At 38.1% G+C, this 14,206-nt stretch overlaps 1 protein-coding gene across 1 annotated transcript in view; it reads right to left on the reverse strand.

Annotated features, from left to right (window-relative positions):
- The window catches only part of LOC128646969 (transmembrane protein 132D-like), a gene marked incomplete at its 5' end in the record, with an annotated part of 1,609,960 nt that overhangs the window by 652,959 nt on the left and 942,795 nt on the right, over positions 1–14,206 (reverse strand).

The raw sequence follows: 14,206 nt of genomic DNA on the forward strand, positions 1-14,206 counted from the left end.
CTCTTAAATCCTCTAAAACAATATCCGAAACTTTGTTAGTAAAATGAATGCTATTGTGTCCTCCAAAGAAACTGAAATATACTTTGTATATTGAGAAATAGAGAGAACACAAACTGAGACAATCAGAAATAGTTTCATTTTGTCTCAGCCACAAAGGGGGTCAATTACTTCAAACCTCAAGGTGAACAGTATTTTAAGTCCTGTTCTCATTATCTTCTTGTAGCAGGCATGTTGTCAGTCCAATAAAGTAAATTTTTACTTATTTCTTACAAGTACTCCACTCCCCCAAATATCTGAAAATGTATCTACACTCATTAAAAACATATATACATCTGATTACCTCTCATTTCACGGCTTTCGAAAACATTTAAAAAAACAAAAACAAAACAACTAAACTGGTTCTATAGCTTATTTAATCAATTTGTTTACCATGCTTTTAAGCTTACAAAGATATTAAGGGAAACAATGTTATTTTCTACCTGATTTAGTATAAATCCCTTCCATTAAGCCAAAGCTGATTTCATTTTAATTTTTATTATTAACCAGTAAGAGAAGATTGTTAAATATAAAAAAATAATTAAATCAATAGCAACATAAGAACGGTCATTGATTATGGGAGGGAAGGTTTAATATGTAATTGACCCAACCAATCACAATTTGAATGCTTAAAAAATATAGGAAAGAAAAAAGATCAGCTGGACTTCATTTTTGGAACTTGTAAAGCTTTTTTTTTTTTTTTTTTTCAAACTTGGGCATGTTTTTTTTTTTTAATTTTTAAATTTACAGTGTTAAGATAGTTAAGAATTGTGATGATGGATTCTGTACTGTTAGTTGTAGTTTTGTAGTGCTGGTTTAGATGTTTATGTAGAAAGGGGACATTAGTATTAAGGGAGGGGAGTGAAATGTGGGTGGATTGTGTCTTGAGCAGTAAAGGGGAGATTTGTTATAATGGGATTATGTGGGGCATGTTTTAGGTGATGTGTATTTACACTTAAGGTGGGTGGGGTGCATAGAAAAGGTGTTGAGAGAAGTATCACATTATGCTATCATGCTGTCTCACTGTATATGATGGCATTACATCACATGCAATGACGGAGTGCCCAGGAGCACTTGTACATTCTTCAATGCTAGTGGTACATCTCTTACTGAGTTTGTTTCTCAGCATCAGAATTTTCCTACCTTAATTCCGATTGGCTGATAGAATCCTATCAGCCAATCGGAATTCGAGGGACACCATCTTGGGTGACGTCATTTAAAGGAACCGTCATTCGTCGTTCAGTCGTCGGCCAGGATGGATGTTACGCGGTGGAGGTCTTCAGGATGCTGCCGCTTCGCTCCGGATGGATGCCGCTTGGATGAAGACTTCAATCGGATGGAAGACCTCTTCTGGCCCGCTTGGATGAAGACTTCAGCCGGATCATGGACCTCTTCAGCCCCCCGCTTGGGCTTGGATCAGGACATCGGAGGAGCTCTTCTGGACCGATCGGTGAACCTGGTATGGTGAAGACAAGGTAGGATGATCTTCAGGGGCTTAGTGTTAGGTTTATTTAAGGGGGGTTTGGGTTAGATTAGGGATATGTGGGTGGTGGGTTGTAATGTTGGGGGGGGGGGGGTATTGTATGTTTTTTTTTACAGGCAAAAGAGCTGAATTTCTTGGGGCATGCCCCACAAAGGGCCCTGTTCAGGGCTGGTAAGGTAAAAGAGCTTTGAACTTTAGTAATTTAGAATAGGGTAGGGCATTTTTTTATTTTGGGGGGCTTTGTTATTTTATTAGGGGGCTTAGAGTAGGTGTAATTAGTTTAAAATTGTTGTAATATTTTTCTTATGTTTGTAAATATTTTTTTATTTTTTGTAACTTAGTTCTTTTTTATTTTTTGTACTTTAGCTAGTTTATTTAATTGTATTTATTTGTAGCAATTGTATTTAATTAATTTATTGATAGTGTAGTGTTAGGTTAATTGTAGGTAATTGTAGGTAGTTTATTTAATTAATTTATTGATAGTCTAGTGTTAGGTTTATTTGTAACTTAGGTTAGGATTTCTTTTACAGGTAAATTTGTAATTATTTTAACTATTTTAGCTATTAAATAGTTCTTAACTATTTAATAGCTATTGTACCTGGTTAAAATAAATACAAAGTTACCTGTAAAATAAATATAAATCCTAAAATAGCTCTAATATAATTATAATTTATATTGTAGCTATATTAGGATTTATTTTACAGGTAAGTATTTAGCTTTAAATAGGAATAATTTATTTAATAAGAGTTAATTAATTTCGTTAGATTTAAATTATATTTAACTTAGGGGGGTGTTAGTATTAGGGTTAGACTTAGCTTTAGGGGTTAATACATTTATTAGAATAGCGGCGAGATTCGGTCGGCAGATTAGGGGTTAATAATTGAAGTTAGGTGTCGGCGATGTTAGGGAGGGCAGATTAGGGGTTAATACTATTTATGATAGGGTTAGTGAGGCGGGTTAGGGGTTAATAACTTTATTATAGTAGCGCTCAGGTCCGGTCGGCAGATCAGGGGTTAATAAGTGTAGGCAGGTGGAGGCGACGTTGTGGGGGGCAGATTAGGGGTTAATAAATATAATATAGGGGTCGGCGGTGTTAGGGGCAGCAGATTAGGGGTACATAGGGATAATGTAAGTAGCGGGGGTTTACGGAGCGGCAGATTAGGGGTTAATAATAATATGCAGTGGTCAGCGATAGCGGGGGTGGCATATTAGGGGTTAATAAGTGTAAGGTTAGGGGTGTTTAGACTCGGGGTACATGTTAGAGTGTTAAGTGCAGACGTAGGAAGGGTTACCGCATAGCAAACAATGGGGCTGCGTTAGGAGCTGAACGCGGCTTTTTTGCAGGTGTTTGTTTTTTTTTCAGCTCAAACAGCCCCATTGTTTCCTATGGGGGAATCGTGCACGAGCACGTTTTTGAGGCTGGCCGCGTCCGTAAGCAACTCTGGTATCGAGAGTTGAAGCTGCGTTAAAAATGCTCTACGCTCCTTTTTTAGAGCCTAACGCAGCCTTTATGTGGACTCTCGATACCAGAGTTATTTTTATGGTGCGGCCAGAAAAAAGCCGGCGTTAGTTTTTCGGGTCGTTACCGACAAAACTCCAAATCTAGGCCTCTGTGTTTTATGCTGTGCAGAAAATTTTCTGTGTTTTTATAACAATCTTTTGTGTTACTATCACTTGCAGAATTTTTCTGTGTTTTATAACATTCTTTTGTGTTACTATCACCTTGCGGAATTTTTCTGTGTTTTATAACATTCTTTTGTGTTACTATCACCTTGCGGAATTTTTCGGTGTTTTATAACATTCTTTTGTGTTACTATCACCTTGCGGAATTTATCTATACATTAATGAATTTTTAGATTTTAATCTATATGCTCTTACAAATGAATGCTTTAAGGGAGACGTCCCTAATTTTAGCCGAAATTGTTTCTTAGTCAATAAATATTTTATATATATTACTCTATGTACTCTTCATTAACAGTTTTCTATATATTATGTATACATGTGGATAACCCATTTATATAATTTTTAGAGATATCTTAAGCTTTGAGCGCCCTTACTATCACCTCTCTTTTTTATACATAAATTACTCATAAATATTTGTATAATAAACATAACCGATGGAGGGAGGGTTTATCCTAGTTAGCAAAGTATAATTTAATGAATCAGTTATCATCTGCTTAGCCGCAATTACCCATAATGGTGGAAATGAAAGCAACTCAAGGATAGCAATCCTTTGAATTTAACACAAGTAATCACTCTTTGCAGGTGGTTGCAATCACTAATAATGTAACAGACACTAATCATAGACAACCCTCACTAGTTTTCCCTAAAGATACATTATTTTATTCAATCTAGAAAAAAGCATTGTTCTTAAGTTACCAACTAACGTTATAGTTTCAAATGGTGTGGTGTTTTTAATTCCAGCAGGGCAGCAGACAATTCACTTGCTCTCTCTATTTTAAATAATAACAGTTACTTTTTAAATATCTTCGATATAATATATAAGGCTTTGATTACCTCTTTTATGTGTAGGTGCATTCTTTAATATACTTAGACTTTAGTTTAACTATTTATATTAATAGATTTAGAAATGCAAATGCACAACTATCTGTATTGACCTAAGCAAAACATATTTCTTTTCACAAGGTCTACAGGCAGGACATATTCAATTCAAACTGTTTGTTTCAATTAATATTATTGCTTGCACATATGTTAAACACACTGAAATGGCTACTGAAGACATTCTAGAGGTTTATTAACATACATGATATTGATTCCTTAAACCTCCATTCATCCATATATGGAGAGGCTGTATACAATCAACAATGCATACATTTACATATGTATAGGGTCATATGTAGGTGGGTTGACTACGTGATCTCATGTACAGCTTAAGGAATCTGCAAGAAAACTCACTTCAGGACACAACATCTACACATGGCATGTTTATATATTTAATATTTTATATTCAATTTTAATTTACACTCACACTGTTGTGGATGTCAAATAGAGTATTAAAATTGACTATTGAAAGGAGGTCACTTAATCATGATTTAGATGGGATGTGCACTATTGTAGGTGTATGGGACCTGAAGTGACTATAGAAGTATGTCCATCATGGATACTGAGTTGTGAGAATATATAGTGAGGACAATAGGTGAATGTCACACATGCAAATGAGTATTTTCCTTGCAGGGTGAACAAAGGGGTTACATGAATAAAGTAATACTTTGACTAATACAGAAGCCAATTCACACCTCTAAAGGTTAGTTTGGGGAGACCTGACAGTTTCTATTTCGAAAACAGGCAGTTAACAAATGAAAAGTCTTTTTCAGGAGCTTTTTGGTTGAAAACTAAATGGTAGCAGTGGATTTTTAGCAAACAATACAAGACAGCATTATTATCACTTGAGAAACTTGGCTCACAATTCAGCCAAAAAGCAAAAAAAAAAATTTCTGAAGCAAATCACAAATAGATAGAGATCAACCCCTACATTTGAGTATTAATTCATCTAACCTTACATTGAATTATATGAGAATCAACCTCTGTCTGTTAATGTTTAAATATTGACATGCTCTAATTGATATTTCAATGTTTCATTAGATTTTTCAAATGTTACATTAATCTTTTTGGAAAAAATGAATACCAAATGCCTGGCAAACATTTATAAGTTTAGAAAAAGTGAATTTGGTCAACATTCCTAATTTTATGAAATGCACCAAAACATTTGCACAACCCTACTTAATTTAGCAAGCCAACAATAGGGTAATCTGCCTTTAGGTGTAAGTAGAAACTTATCTTATTGTATATTTTATTAGAACATTTATACATGAAAAAAGTTTATTTTAGCCTATCTAGTAACGAAAATAATTATATTTTAATTCGAAATATATTCTCACACACAATAATTATTTTTTATATATATGAAAGGTAACAATTTGTTGTTCACATAGTTCTTTTAGTAAAAACCCTTTTACACAATTTCACAATTGATTTTATTTTTACATTGATTAATATAATTATTTAGCTCAAACATATAATCTTGGAAAAAAAGTGTTTTATTTATGTTAATCATGAATATCCTTGGAGATAAAGGAAATAAAGGGAAAAAAACAATATATTACTGAAATTTGATCTCAGCATCAGTGTGGGCATGTTGAGAAAGTTAAATAATCCACTTTTGTGTGGTAAGCTGAAAATTATATGTTACAATCTCACAGTTATTATAAACATAATGCCAAGGTGATTCATTATTATTAGCTAAAACACAGGGAACATTTTTTGATAAGTAAACCTTTCCCAGTAGAAAGCTTTTAGAGCCAAGATGACTGCTTTTATAGATAAGTACAGCTGAGATAGTAAACAATATATTTTTTTTAATGTTAAAAAGGACATTATTATTTTTAAATGGAACACTTAATTGTGAAAAAAAAACAAAGCAAAGCATAACCCTGCACTTTTCTATTCCCCCCCCCTTATTTCTCCTTTTAAATTATATCTACATATAATGACAAAAATAGAGACTTAGGACCCTGAATATTAATGTGCAGGAAGATAATGTTCCTAAGCAGGAAACCTGTCCTCACCTGTTTGCTGTGAGTGAGGCAGCATCCATTTCTGGAATTTTAAATTGCACAATTGCTTGGGAACCCCACACTCACACAACCAATTGCATTAAAGCAGGCTTGTCAATGAGTCTGCGTTGTTTTAGGTCTGTAGTTAGGAAGCTGCTGCTTCTTACCTTATAATTGCATGAGCAAACCTGCATCCCAAGGGCACTCTATCTGCATGAACAGCTTTATAAAGGAGCTATTTGAACTCACAAAATAATTAAATATACAACTGAAATATGAATGTGAATGTTAATGTAAACCCTGCTGTTTAATATAAAGAGACATAAAGGACCAATAATGAAATACTCCAATGTGCTAGAACATTTTATAAGTGCACTATTGTTTGAGCTGAACTATTTGCTTAAAGGGCATGATACCCAAATGTTGAAACACTTGAAAGTGATGCAGCATAGCTGTAAAAAGCTGACTAGAAAATATCACCTGAACATCTCACAGCAAATCAGTATGTCTGTCCTGGGACCTGCAATGGAGTGAGCCTCATGCACACTTATGTTATTTCCCTATTCAGTTTAAGGAAGTTTACTATGAAATCTCATGAGAGTTCAGTGAAATCTCATGAGATCACAGTAAAAAAGTTTATGATCTCAGCACTTCTGATGCTGATTGACTGCTGTTTTTTTTTTTTTTTTACCTGCAGATGGACAGCATCTCTGTGGACCTGAGGAAATTGCGAGATAAAATATCTTTTTTACATAGAGATTAAAAGATGATATTTTCCTGTCAGCTTTTTACAGTTATCGTGCATCACTTTCAAGTGATTTAGCATATGAGTATTAGGTCCCTTTAACCCACAAAGGGGTTTAAATACATTCGCCTAGATTATGAGTTTTGCGTTAGAGGCTGTGCGGTTCTAACGAGCAGTTTATGCTCACCGCTCACTTACACGGCGCTGGTATTACGGGCTTTTACAAACCCGGCGCTAGCCGCAAAAAAGTGAGCGTAGAGCAAAATTTTGCTCCACATCTCACCTCAATACCAGCGCTGCTTACGTTAGCAGTGAGCTGGTAAAAGGTGCTTGTGCATGATTTCCCCATAGGAATCAATGGGGGAGAGCCGGCTGAAAAAAAAACCTAACACCAGCAAAAAAGCAGCGTAAAGCTCCTAACGCAGCTCCATTGATTCCTATGGGGAAAATACATTTATGTCTTCACCTAACACACTAACATGAACCCTAACATGAGTCTAAACACCCCTAATCTTACACTTATTAATCCCTAATCTGCCACCCCCGACATCACCGACATCTGCATTATATTATTAACCCCTAATCTGCCGCTCCGGACACCGCTGCCACCTACATTATACTTATGAACCCCTAACCTGCCGCCCCCAACATCACAGACACCTACATTTTATTTATTAACCCGTAATCTGCCGCACCCTATGTCGCCACAACCTACCTACATTTATTAACCCCTAATCTGCCGCCTCCAATGTCACCGCCACTTTAATAAAGTTATTAACCCCTAAACCTAAGTCTAACTCTAACCCTAACACCCCCTAACTCCAGATGGGCAGAAATCTTCATCCAGACTGCATCTTCTATCTTCATCCATCCGGCGCGGAGTGGGTCCATCTTCAAGACATCTGACGTGGAGCATCCTCTTCTGTCCACGGCCGATGACTGAATGAAGGTTCCTTTAAATGACGTCATCCAAGATGGCGTCCCTTCAATAACGATTGGCTGATCGAATTCTATCAGCCAATCGGAATTAAGGTAGAAAAAATCCTATTGGCTGATGCAATCAGCCAATAGGATTGAACTGGCATTCTATTGGCTGATTGGAACAGCCAATAGAATGCCAGCTCAATCCTATCGGCTGATTGGATCAGCCAATAGGATTGAAGTTCAATCCTATTGGCTGATTGCATCAGCCAATAGGATTTTTTCTACCTTAATTCCGATTGGCTGATAGAATTCAGCCAATCAGAATTGAAGGGACGCCATCTTGGATGACGTCATTTAAAGGAACCTTCATTCAGTCATCGGCCGTGGACAGAAGAGGATACTCCGCGTCGGATGTCTTGGAGATGGACATGCACCGCGCCGGATGGATGAAGATAGAAGATGCCGTTTGGATGAAGACTTCTGCCCATCTGGAGGACCACTTCTGCCCATTTGGATGAAGACTTCTGCCCGTCTGGAGGACCACTTCTGCCCGGTTGGGTGAAGACGTCTCCTGGTAAGGTGATCTTCAAGGGGTTAGTGTTAGGTTTTTTTAAGGGGGGATTGGGTGGGTTTTAGAGTAGGGTTGGTTGTGTGGGTGGTAGTTTTAATGTTGGGGGGTATTTGTACTTTTTTTTTTACAGGTAAAAGAGCTGATTACTTTGGGGCAATGCCCTGCAAAAGGTCATTTTAAGGGCTATTTGTAATTTAGTGTAGGGTAGGGCTTTTTTATTTTGGGGGGCTTTTTATTTTGTTAGGGGGATTAGAGTAGGTGTAATTAGTTTAAAAATCTTGTAATTTCTTTATTATTTTCTGTAATTTAGTGGGTTTTTTCATACTTAGATAATTTTATTTAATTGTAATTAATTGTATTTAATTTAGTTAATTTATTTAATTATAGCGTAGTGTTAGGTGTTAGTGTAACTTAGGTTAGGTTTTATGTTAAATGTAAATTTGTCTTTATTTTAACTAGGTAGTTATTAAATAGTTAATAACTATTTAATAACTATTCTACCTAGTTAAAATAAATAAAAAGCTGCCTGTAAAATAAAAATAAACCCTAAGCTGAAACTATTAGTTATATTGTAGCTAGTTTAGGGTTTATTTTATAGGTAAGTATTTAGTTTTAAATAGAAATTATTTAGATTATGATAGTAATTTTATTTAGATTTATTGTAATTATATTTAAGTTAGGGGGGGTTAGGGTTAGGGTTAGACTTAGGTTTAGGGGTTAATACATTTAATATAGTGGCAGCGACGTTGGGGGCAGCAGATTAGGGGTTAATAAATGTAGGTAGGTGGCGGCGATGTTAGGGATGGCAGATTAGGGGTTAATAATATTTAACTAGAGTTTGCGATGCGGGAGTGCGGCGGTTTAGGGGTTAATATGTTTATTATAGTGGTGGAGACGTCTGGTTCGGCAGATTAGGGGTTAAAATATTTTAGTGTTTGTGATGTGGGGGGGGCCTCGGTTTAGGGGTTAATAGGTAGTTTACGGGTGTTAGTGTACTTTTTCGCACTTTAGTTAAGAGTTTTATGCTACGGCGTTGTAGTGTAAAATTCTTAACTACTGACTTTTAAATGCGGTACCAGGCTCCTAATACCAGTGCTATGCAAGTCCCATTGAAAATATAGGATACACAATTGACCTAAGTGGATTTGCGGTATCTCCGAGTCTGGCCAAAAAAGTGAGCGGTACACCTGTACCTGCAAGACTCGTAATACCAGCAGGCGTTAAAAAAGCAGCGTTAGGACCTCTTAACGCTGCTTTTTAACCCTAACGCACAAATCGTAATCTAGGCCATTGTTACTTCAGCTCCAGACAAACAATGCACTATGGACTTGGAGCTGAACACATCTTCTGTGCCAATCAGGAGTGACAGATGTGCATAGCAGCCAATCACAAGCCATGTTTAGCTCCAGACCAGTAGTGTATTACCACCCAGGAATTTACTTTAACTATATTTTTAATCACACTGGGGGTTAAATCACTTTGTTTTGTCAAGCAATAGTGCAATTAGAGTATTTAATTATTACTAATTAATGTCCCTTAAATATAAGAAAAGTGATTATTTTCACTCATTAAAGATTGTAACTGGCAGAGATAAACTACCTCACATGTATGTCCCTGATCTTGAGTTATCTACACACCCCAATAGCCCAGCATCTCAGTATTGCTCTGCCTCAATTCAGGTGAATTAATCTCTCGATTCAATTTAACTACATGTGGCCATAACGGAGATCATTTTAAAAATACACACAAAACATATGTTGTTGCTGTTGTTCTTGAGCAAAAAGCCACAATCCATAATGAAGATTAATGGAAAGAAAAACAGCAAGCGCAAACAGTGTTGACATAGTTTTTAATTCAAGGTTTACAGTTTATACTTAAGCATCAATAAACCAGGCAAAACTCCAGTATCCATAAACTTTAACTGATGTTTACACTCTCCAACTTCTACTTTCAAGATCTCAAGATAACTATACTAAGAAGAAACCCTTTTCTTGAGTTGCAAAATCTCTCTCTTGCAAACGAGATGTTTTATAATATATTTAGCTGGAAGAGGACATATTTTAAAGGGATACTTAAGAATTAACGTTCATGATTCAAGTAGAGTATATGATTAGATAAAACTTCCCAATTTACATTGACCCCACATTTCTGCATTCAATTTCACAATAAAGACACAGAGACAGAAGTGGGTGAAAAAGGCCACAGCCCACATTTATTAAATTAAATTTAAATGAAGTTAAAACTTTAAACAACTATACTTCACTTCAAGGTGCTTGCCCAATCCACATCACGTGCCTTCCAATGGCGCTCCACCAGGCACGCCCCAATCAATAACCTCTCCCCATACATGAGGAGGTACCCGCTCAAATAATTACTTAAACTTTTAAGGCTAGCACCCCGCAACAGCTGCGACAACCAAGAAAGGGAGGGCGGGAGAGAGGGCAACTTCCTTTCTTCTTCCAGGTATCCGCTCCCGCTTCCAGATTCGAATGAGCAACGGCTCATTAGGACATGCCCCCAGGTGCACAAAGTGAGGTCACTGAACCCCTCCCCTTAATTGCCATTCGTCCAGGGTTTCATTGACCCCACATTTCTGTATTACATTTCACAATAAAGACACAGAGACAGAAGTGGGTGAAAAAAGGTCGCAGCCCACATTTATTAAATTACATTTAAATGAAGTTAAAACTTTAAACAATTATACTTCACTTAAAGGTGCTTGCCCAATCCACATCACATGCCTTCCACTGGCGCTCCACCAGGCACGCCCCCATCAATAACCTCTCCCCATACATGAGGAGGTACCCACTCAAATAATTACTTAAACTTTTAGTCTAGCACCCCACCACTACTTGAATTACCTTTGAGCACCAACCCACAGGGCTAAGGCTTTTTCACCCCTTCGCTGAGATTAAAGTTAAAAAGGTGGAGACCAATCTCATTGAGGTGGACCCCATCCTTCAGGAAAAAACATTTACCGGACTCTCCCTCAAACTCCCCATGACGAATACCAAAACCACCTATTTTAGCCACGAAACTAGTGACCATTCTATTATCCTTTCTCTTTGAAGAATCCAACCATTTGGAATCCCAAGCCGATCTCCAACACAACCGACATTCAATATCTGACCATACCACTTTCAGATGGGGAAAAAATTATTTTAACCTACCTACATCCCATTTGATTTTATCAATTAACTCCTTCTGGGCCATGAAACCCAGATCATTATCCCCCGCATGAATTACCAAGATATCAGGAGGGCGAAATAATCTGGCCTTACCAATGGCTTGCCCTACCTTAAACCTCCCTTATCCATACGGTTTGACCTTTCCAATTCAGAAACTCTAAATTCTCCAAAGAAGGCTAACAAGAAAGCCATACAAAATAACAAAACCTCAAACCAGGAAAAACATACACTCCGAAGAGCTAGAACTAACCTTCTCAAAACTGAAAAAAACAAGGGGCGTCTCTTATCCACAGATCCCATACCCCGGACTAAACTTTTAACTGCCATGCAAATACTAAAAATCTTTATCAAATCATCCCACTCCAAAAACTTAAACAAAAAGGACAAAGCCGCTATCTTACGCTGCACCATAGCTCGAGACAACTTCCATCTTTTCCATTCCTCAATCCAGTCCAATAAATTGCTAACATCGTTAGCTGAATTATCCACAGAATTTAACCTATCCCCCACTGAACCCAAACAGACACATAAGCCCTCCATGCACCCGGAGCTAGAGCTCCCTTAGCCAACCTCAACAATCAAGGAAGTTCAGATGCCACATTTTGTCCGGGCAAGGAGTTCTGGTCCTCCCCGCTTTGGGTGCTGCATCCCAGAACCGCTGCCACTGAAAACGAGAAAGAGCGTCAGCCCCTACATTCTCCTTCCCAGGAATGTGAACAGCCCTAAAATATACATAGTGTTTCAAGCATTCAAAGACAAACATTCTGAGCAAACCTACAACCGGCTTAGAACGGCAATGGTGAAAAGCACCCCCATATTGTCATAATTTTCCCGCATCCGAACCAAGCTAATACATGTACATGAACTGCCTAACTCACTGCTGCAAATACAACCAATGTAACAAGCTACCCCAACCTTATGTCTCTGCACCCTAAACCTATAGACTGTGAGCTCTCCGGAGCAGGGCCCTCTTCCTCCTGTGCTAGATTTGTTTAATCTTGTTATGTTTTGTATTGTATCACAAATCTTTGTCATTGTATACCCCTATCATTGTACCCAGCGCTACGGAATTTGGCGGCGCTATACAAATAAATGATAATAATAATAATGGAAAACCACTTTTCTGTCTCCCAATTCATCACCCCATACTTTGACAGCCACCACCAATGGAAATAATTCCAAAAAGACTAGGTTTTTTGTAAGACCAGCCAAAGACCAAGCTTCAGGCCATGGGCCCGCACACCACTTGCTACCAAATAAAGCTCCAAAACTATGAGCCCCTACAGCATCGGTAAACAAATGAAGCTCCCGGTTTGGGACCTCTACCGCCTGGATCAAAGACCTTCCATTGAAATCCGCCAAGAAGGCTCTCCAAACTTTCAAATCCACCCTTAGATCTGAGGACAAGTGGATCCTAAAATGAGGAACTATAATTCCAACAGTAGCCAAAGACAATCTTCTACAAAATATCCTGCCCACTGGGATTATCTTACAAGCGAAATTTAACTTCCCAACTAAAGACTGAATTTCTCTAAAAGACAATTTCTTCCTTACCAGAGCACAATCAATAGTGCAGACCAAATCCACAATCTTATCCTCAGGCAATCTACATTCCATCAGAATGGAATCAATACATATGCCTAAAAAATTGAGGACAGGAGAAGGTCCCTCAGTCTTATCAGCAGCAACAGGAATGCCAAAGTCCCTGGCCACCGAGAAAAAGGAATCCATAAGGACTTGGCAAACTTCTTGACCAGCCGGTCCCACAAATAAAAAATCATCCAAATAGCGGATGACAGATGACAGCCCAGAAAGCTGCTTGACCACCCACTCCACAAAACAGCTGAACTTCTCAAAGAAAGAACAGGAAATGGAGCGGTCCATCAGCAAGCATAAATCCACAAAAAAGGAACCTTTGAAAAAACACCCCAACAAATGGTGACAGGAAGGATGAACAGGAAGAAGCCTGAAAGCAGATTCAATATATAGCCAACAAGGCACCATGGAAAGCTTCTCTGACTAAATCCAACACTTTATCAAATGAAGTGTATCTTACCGCGGATACTTAGGGATCAATCCCATAATTAAACGAAGACCCTTTAGGAAACGACAAATGATGGATTAATCTGAATTGATTTGGGACCTTCTTGGGGACCACGCCCAATGGGGACACCCATAAATTCTCAAAAGGAGGGACCCGAAAGGGGACCGCCATCCTTCCCAAATGAGACCTCTTTACGGATTTTTGCTGCCACCACCCCCGGAAAGTCTACCACCGACTTCAAATTACCCAAAAAAACACCCAATTCCCTCAATAAAAGGAATATGAAAACCAGAACTAAAGCCCAATAAAAGGAGCTCCGCTTCCTCAGCCTTACCCCTACGCTAACCGTACAGCTTTAACCATGGAGCCATACTTTCTACTCACGGGCGACTTGGCTCAAAAGAGCCCCATCCCCTTTAACAAATGATTTTGCTTTTTGAAACACTTGGAACCACCACAGTAGGAACATTCTGTGGTTATTTATCACCACACATTCATGCTTGTATTTACAAGCTGTGCCAAACTTGCACCCACCCTCATTGAATTGAAAGCAGAGCCCTTTCCTAAGGGCCACTGCTGAAGATTCAGGAGCGGGACCACTGCTCCCAATCCCTGACCCGCAAAAGTGCTCCCCGGACCTC

Source organism: Bombina bombina, chromosome 2 (genome assembly GCF_027579735.1).
Source record: "Bombina bombina isolate aBomBom1 chromosome 2, aBomBom1.pri, whole genome shotgun sequence".
NCBI lineage: Eukaryota > Metazoa > Chordata > Amphibia > Anura > Bombinatoridae > Bombina > Bombina bombina.